This window comes from Uranotaenia lowii, chromosome 3 (genome assembly GCF_029784155.1).
Source record: "Uranotaenia lowii strain MFRU-FL chromosome 3, ASM2978415v1, whole genome shotgun sequence".
NCBI classification, from domain to species: domain Eukaryota; kingdom Metazoa; phylum Arthropoda; class Insecta; order Diptera; family Culicidae; genus Uranotaenia; species Uranotaenia lowii.
The window spans coordinates 183,049,562-183,055,801 of NC_073693.1; positions in this window are offsets into that span (position 1 = coordinate 183,049,562).

Below are 6,240 nucleotides of genomic sequence, written 5' to 3' on the forward strand. Positions count from 1 at the left end.
TCTGGCCGGTTCCGAAACCCGGAAAATCAAAATGATCAGATTTTAACTTGCGACACATCATTGGAAAGCTCTTGGCCTGTACATGATGGGAATTGATAAGAAAAGTGGTTCGGGGCCATCTGGTCCTGGCCACGGCCAATCTGGCCGGTTCCGAAATCCGGAAAATCAAAATGATCAGATTTTAACTTGCGACACATCATTGGAAAGCTCTTGGCCTGCATATAATAAGAAATGATAGGAAAAGTGGTTCGGGGCCATCTGGTCCTGGCCACGGCTAATCTGGCCGGTTCCGAAATCCGGAAAATCAAAATGATCAGATTTTAACTTGCGACACATCATTGGAAAGCTCTTGGCCTGTACATGATGGGAATTGATAGGAAAAGTGGTTCGGGGCCATCTGGTCCTGGCCACGGCCAATCTGGCCGGTTCCGAAATCCGGAAAATCAAAATGATCAGATTTTAACTTGCGACACAGCATTGGAAAGCTCTTGGCCTGCATATAATAAGAAATGATAGGAAAAGTGGTTCGGGGCCATCTGGTCCTGGCCACGGCTAATCTGGCCGGTTCCGAAATCCGGAAAATCAAAATGATCAGATTTTAACTTGCGACACATCATTGGAAAGCTCTTGGCCTGTACATGATGGGAATTGATAGGAAAAGTGGTTCGGGGCCATCTGGTCCTGGCCACGGCCAATCTGGCCGGTTCCGAAATCCGGAAAATCAAAATGATCAGATTTTAACTTGCGACACATCATTGGAAAGCTTTTGGCCTGCATATAATGAGAAATGATAGGAAAAGTGGTTCGGGGCCATCTGGTCCTGGCCACGGCCAATCTGGCCGGTTCCGAAACCCGGAAAATCAAAATGATCAGATTTTAACTTGCGACACATCATTGGAAAGCTCTTGGCCTGTACATGATGGGAATTGATAGGAAAAGTGGTTCGGGGCCATCTGGTCCTGGCCACGGCCAATCTGGCCGGTTCCGAAATCCGGAAAATCAAAATGATCAGATTTTAACTTGCGACACATCATTGGAAAGCTCTTGGCCTGTACATGATGGGAATTGATAGGAAAAGTGGTTCGGGGCCATCTGGTTCTGGCCACGGCCAATCTGGCCGTTTCCGAAACCCGGAAAATCAAAATGATCAGATTTTAACTTGCGACACATCATTCGAAAGCTCTTGGCCTGTACATGATGGGAATTGATAGAAAAAGTGGTTCGGGGCCATCTGGTTCTGGCCACGGCCAATCTGGCCGGTTCCGAAATCCGGAAAATCAAAATGATCAGATTTTAACTTGCGACACATCATTGGAAAGCTCTTGGCCTGTACATGATGGGAATTGGTAGGAAAAGTGGTTCGGGGCCATCTGGTCCTGGCCACGGCCAATCTGGCCGGTTCCGAAATCCGGAAAATCAAAATGATCAGATTTTAACTTGCGACACATCATTGGAAAGCTCTTGGCCTGCATATAATGAGAAATGATAGGAAAAGTGGTTCGGGGCCATCTGGTCCTGGCCACGGCCAATCTGGCCGGTTCCGAAACCCGGAAAATCAAAATGATCAGATTTTAACTTGCGACACATCATTGGAAAGCTCTTGGCCTGCATATAATAAGAAATCATAGGAAAAGTGGTTCGGGGCCATCTGGTCCTGGCCACGGCCAATCTGGCCGGTTCCGAAATCCGGAAAATCAAAATGATCAGATTTTAACTTGCGACACATCATTGGAAAGCTCTTGGCCTGTACATGATGGGAATTGATAGGAAAAGTGGTTCGGGGCCATCTGGTTCTGGCCACGGCCAATCTGGCCGTTTCCGAAACCCGGAAAATCAAAATGATCAGATTTTAACTTGCGACACATCATTCGAAAGCTCTTGGCCTGTACATGATGGGAATTGATAGAAAAAGTGGTTCGGGGCCATCTGGTTCTGGCCACGGCCAATCTGGCCGGTTCCGAAACCCGGAAAATCAAAATGATAAGTTTTTAACTTGCGACACATCATTGGAAAGCTCTTGGCCTGTACATGATGGGAATTGATAGGAAAAGTGGTTCGGGGCCATCTGGTCCTGGCCACGGCCAATCTGGCCGGTTCCGAAACCCGGAAAATCAAAATGATCAGATTTTAACTTGCGACACATCATTGGAAAGCTCTTGGCCTGTACATGATGGGAATTGATAGGAAAAGTGGTTCGGGGCCATCTGGTCCTGGCCACGGCCAATCTGGCCGGTTCCGAAACCCGGAAAATCAAAATGATCAGATTTTAACTTGCGACACATCATTGGAAAGCTCTTGGCCTGTACATGATGGGAATTGATAGGAAAAGTGGTTCGGGGCCATCTGGTCCTGGCCACGGCCAATCTGGCCGGTTCCGAAACCCGGAAAATCAAAATGATCAGATTTTAACTTGCGACACATCATTGGAAAGCTCTTGGCCTGTACATGATGGGAATTGATAAGAAAAATGGTTCGGGGCCATCTGGTCCTGGCCACGGCCAATCTGGCCGGTTCCGAAACCCGGAAAATCAAAATGATCAGATTTTAACTTGCGACACATCATTGGAAAGCTCTTGGCCTGTACATAATGGGAATTGATAAGAAAAGTGGTTCGGGGCCATCTGGTCCTGGCCACGGCCAATCTGGCCGGTTCCGAAACCCGGAAAATCAAAATGATCAGATTTTAACTTGCGACACATCATTGGAAAGCTCTTGGCCTGTACATGATGGGAATTGATAGCAAAAGTGGTTCGGGGCCATCTGGTCCTGGCCACGGCCAATCTGGCCGGTTTCGAAACCCGGAAAATCAAAATGATAAGTTTTTAACTTGCGACACATCATTGGAAAGCTCTTGGCCTATACATGATGGGAATTGATAGGAAAAGTGGTTCGGGGCCATCTGGTCCTGGCCACGGCCAATCTGGCCGGTTCCGAAACCCGGAAAATCAAAATGATCAGATTTTAACTTGCGACACATCATTGGAAAGCTCTTGGCCTGTACATAATGGGAATTGATAAGAAAAGTGGTTCGGGGCCATCTGGTCCTGGCCACGGCCAATCTGGCCGGTTCCGAAACCCGGAAAATCAAAATGATCAGATTTTAACTTGCGACACATCATTGGAAAGCTCTTGGCCTGTACATGATGGGAATTGATAAGAAAAGTGGTTCGGGGCCATCTGGTCCTGGCCACGGCCAATCTGGCCGGTTCCGAAACCCGGAAAATCAAAATGATCAGATTTTAACTTGCGACACATCATTGGAAAGCTCTTGGCCTGTACATGATGGGAATTGATAAGAAAAGTGGTTCGGGGCCATCTGGTCCTGGCCACGGCCAATCTGGCCGGTTCCGAAATCCGGAAAATCAAAATGATCAGATTTTAACTTGCGACACATCATTGGAAAGCTCTTGGCCTGTACATGATGGGAATTGATAGGAAAAGTTGTTCGGGGCCATCTGGTCCTGGCCACGGCCAATCTGGCCGGTTCCGAAATCCGGAAAATCAAAATGATCAGATTTTAACTTGCGACACATCATCAGAAAGCTCTTGGCCTGCATATGATAAGAATTGATAGGAAAAGTGGTTCGGGGTAATTCGGCCCTGGCCTTGGTATTAGGTTTTAGCATTCTTTACTAGTTATCAATATGTAGTTGTAAGTTTTTTTGCTTTATAATATTTTTTACTTTAATGATGTTTGTTTAACTGTATATCATACTTTTTAACGTGCCTACATGACGTACAAAAACGATTGAAAGAGCACAGCAACTGTTTATTCTTCAGTTGTCATTTTCAAAAAGCAATTTCTAGGTTTGATGATATTGAAAATAATGTTTAGAAGCATAAATTACACTAGTTTACAAAATTTCAAAAAATTCGTGAACTTGATTGACTGACCAATATTTTTAATGTAAAATTGGGCGCTGAATCCGAAAATGAAATTCAACAAAATCTCAGTAGAATCGTTTTTGAGTTATGCTCCAAATATGAAATTTTTGAAAAATAAAAAAGTTCTTGTACTAAGATGAAAATATCTCGGACGGCATAACAGTAATTTGAAATCCCTCTTTTACATATTGAAGGTGAATAAATTTTCTATCGATCATTTGAACACTGTTTTTGCGTATGATCAACAGTATTGTTGATATTAGTGACTTTATGATAGAAAAATTATAAAAAACGCATTTTTTTAGAGAAAATTTTGTTTCAGCAAAAGTTTTAGACTCGATGGTAACATTTAAAAAATCTGATTTTCTTTCGGGCTTAAGTTTCAATTTAAAACAAAAATTTCAAGTGGTTATTTATCAAAATCGGTTGAAAATTGAAGAAGTAATGGCTTCTTTACCATAACAGTATTTTTTGTAGTTTTTAATAATTTAACGAACCGCAGTACACTTATCATAGTATAGGAAGAATGAAACATGATAAATCTCACTCGCTAAAACTCAAAATTATGTATTAGCTTACCAAAAGGTCACATGCCAAATTTCAGGAAGATATGATCCTACTCAAAATGTTCAAATGGATCCACCAGACGAAATGGACGAATTTTTGGCCGAGGTGTGTGGAAGTAGCCTTCCCTGTGCTGATATCCCCAACCTCGACCAGAATATAGACCAAAGTATCCTAAAACTAGATCTGGAAGTGCGAAGAGGATACCAATACAATATTTGGCAGCATTGGGAAGCCCAAAAGTCAACAAATGCTATGATGTACGAGGTGGCGATGGTGTTGCTTGCGGTGCCAAGCAATCAAGTGTCGGTTGAGCGAACATTCAGCGCTTTCGCTCTTTTGTTCACAGAACATCGCACTCGCTTGGCTCCGCAAACAATTTCCGACCTACTACTCATTCGAACGAATAAGGAAATTTTTAACAAGATTCATGGAGATGAATCTGAAGATTCAGATGATCCCCAAGATAGTTTTTTATAATGTGTCGTTTCGTTTCGAACGTTGAATGTTTAATCTAATAAATAATTAAGTAGATAATAAAAAGAAAAGCTGTGTTTAATCAATGAAATGACAAAAACAAACAGGAAATCCAACTATACAAAAATATTTTTTGAACACCAGATGGCCCCGAACCAGTTTTCCTATCAATTCCCATCATGTACAGGCCAAGAGCTTTCCAATGATGTGTCGCAAGTTAAAATCTGATCATTTCGATTTTCCGGATTTCGGAACCGGCCAGATTGGCCGTGGCCAGGACCAGATGGCCCCGAACCACTTTCCCTATCAATTCCCATCATGTACAGGCCAAGAGCTTTCCAATGATCTGTCGCAAGTTAAAATCTGATCATTTTGATTTTCCGGATTTCGGAACCGGCCAGATTGGCCGTGGCCAGGACCAGATGGCCCCGAACCACTTTTCCTATCAATTCCCATCATGTACAGGCGAAGAGCTTTCGAATGATGTGTCGCAAGTTAAAATCTGATCATTTTGATTTTCCGGGTTTCGGAAACGGCCAGATTGGCCGTGGCCAGAACCAGATGGCCCCGAACCACTTTTCCTATCAATTCCCATCATGTACAGGCCAAGAGCTTTCCAATGATGTGTCGCAAGTTAAAATCTGATCATTTTGATTTTCCGGGTTTCGGAACCGGCCAGATTGGCCGTGGTCAGGACCAGATGGCCCCGAACCACTTTTCCTATCATTTCTTATTATATGCAGGCCAAGAGCTTTCCAATGATGTGTCGCAAGTTAAAATCTGATCATTTTGATTTTCCGGATTTCGGAACCGGCCAGATTGGCCGTGGCCAGGACCAGATGGCCCCGAACCACTTTTCCTATCAATTCCCATCATGTACAGGCCAAGAGCTTTCCAATGATGTGTCGCAAGTTAAAATCTGATCATTTTGATTTTCCGGGTTTCGGAACCGGCCAGATTGGCCGTGGCCAGGACCAGATGGCCCCGAACCACTTTTCCTATCATTTCTCATTATATGCAGGCCAAAAGCTTTCCAACGATGTGTCGCAAGTTAAAATCTGATCATTTTGATTTTCCGGATTTCGGAACCGGCCAGATTGGCCGTGGCCAGGACCAGATGGCCCCGAACCACTTTTCCTATCAATTCCCATCATGTACAGGTCAAGAGCTTTCCAATGATGTGTCGCAAGTTAAAATCTGATCATTTTGATTTTCCGGATTTCGGAACCGGCCAGATTAGCCGTGGCCAGGACCAGATGGCCCCGAACCACTTTTCCTATCATTTCTTATTATATGCAGGCCAAGAGCTTTCCA